A 1,902-nucleotide genomic window follows, 5' to 3' on the forward strand; every position below is an offset into this window, starting at 1 on the left:
TCAGCAGGGTCTGCACCTTCAGAGCTGGCGAGAAGCAGGCTACTCAGGGCATTGGAGAGGGTTGGGACTAGAGCCTTCTCTTGGATTCTTTTTTTTTTTTTTTTGCTAAGCATATATTTGTCTTTAATTAACTATATTTCCTAATAAAGTCGTATGTGTAAAGAAAGTTATTTTCTTCCAAGTAAAAATACCTCATATTTTTTAGTATATTTAAATAATATATAGGCACACACTAAAAATGTTTTTATTTTATGTACAAATGGGCAGATGTTATACTCATAAATTCTATATTCCATAACAATTAAGAACCTGTTTTTAAAAAGAAAGAAAACTCCGCAACAAATTTTAAGACACTAGGATTTCTTTGCTTCTACATCAGGGGAGTGGGGAGGGAGCTTGCTCTACCAGGAATCACAAATTAGAACTGAGTATTCTCTAAAGCAGAAATAATATAGTGCCATTTCAAATAAAGATTAGTCAGCTCTCCTCACAAACACTCACAACTACCTGCCAACAACAGGTAAACCAGGTCAAAACAGCTTAGCATAACTAGGCTTCATGGTATTTGGCCATTATGCTCCTTTAGGCTAATAAATCAAAACAGAAAATACTAAAATAAATGATTTTGAGATTGCCATACATTTTGAGATTGTTGTATCCTCCCTTCTATAACATAATAAAGGGAACATTTTACTGCAAAGAAAATTTGATTTTACCTATCACTGGCCATAAATTTTTGTAATTACTTATTACATAAATGCTGCCTAGTGCCATTATCCAAAAGGCATGACCATTCTGTCCACAATCCACTTGTGCATTTATAAAGAGAATTTTCATGATTTACATAAGCATGTCTATCAATGAAGACATTACAATGAGGTGCAATCTAACATCCATAATCTGATGCTTTGCAGATAGCAATGTAGAACAGTATTTGTAATCACCTTTTACTTCAGTGACCTTATATAAAAATTAATTATTTAGAATTAAATTCTAAGTCTCCAAAGGAGATTTTCAAATGTACACATAGAAATGATTATAGAGTAAGATTTTTAAGAAACATCCTCCATGTCCACATCCTGTTGTAACTGCTGTACCATTTTTTCTTCCAGCTGCTTTCCTTTGCCTGCAAGAGGGGCTCTGATAAGATGGATGTTTTGCTTGACTTCTTTAATGTCCTGAACTTTCTGTAGCTCTTTATTTTTCTTCAATCTGTTCATTATAAATTTAGCTTGGCGTTTCTGTTTGATCTCTTCAACTCTCTTCATTGCATCAATAGTTTTATTCCATAGTTCTTGCTGGTATTGGACAGGTTCATTTCTACGTTTTTCAAATTCAAATGAGTTATCCACTGTACGCTCTTTGCCAGCTGCTTTCCGGAATGCTTTAGTCCACCTGACCTTGCGAGGATTACGCTTCTTTTTAAAGTTCTTATGACATTTGGATTTACAGAATCTGAATACCTTGCAATCATTGCGGACGAACATCATGCCGTGGCCGGGGTAGATGGGCCCTGAACAGAAATAACACTTCTCCATACGCATGTTGAGGCCGCGTGGGTCCCCACCGACCTTCTCTTGGATTCTTGCCAATTGCCCCACCCCTGATCCTGAAGCCAACAGGGTGCCCAGTCCACCCTCCCCTCCAGCACCAGGAGAGTCTAGAACTTGCTTCTTCAAATCTCCCTTCCCTGAGTGGGTCAATGTCTTGATGGGACCCTCCCCCGCCCCAGGTGCACACCGACACTTCTCCTAATGCATCCTGGCTGGCCGGCTGGGAGCCACAGACGACATGTCACATGAGGGGACATAAGGGGGCTCTCACATTTACCACGCCTGGGCTCCTGGGCCCCCAGCATTCATGATGGCTGATTTCAACATGAAAGGGCCCCTTGAGAAGGAG

The 1,902-nt window shown here is 39.4% G+C and overlaps 1 pseudogene; it reads right to left on the reverse strand.

The window, feature by feature from the left end:
• Positions 1-956: 956 nt before the first annotated feature.
• On the reverse strand, positions 957-1,566 carry LOC143641148 (putative ribosome biogenesis protein RLP24 pseudogene; annotated as a pseudogene).
• Positions 1,567-1,902: the final 336 nt, after the last annotated feature.

The sequence above is a fragment of the Callospermophilus lateralis genome, unplaced genomic scaffold (genome assembly GCF_048772815.1).
Source record: "Callospermophilus lateralis isolate mCalLat2 unplaced genomic scaffold, mCalLat2.hap1 Scaffold_862, whole genome shotgun sequence".
In the NCBI taxonomy this organism is placed as follows: domain Eukaryota; kingdom Metazoa; phylum Chordata; class Mammalia; order Rodentia; family Sciuridae; genus Callospermophilus; species Callospermophilus lateralis.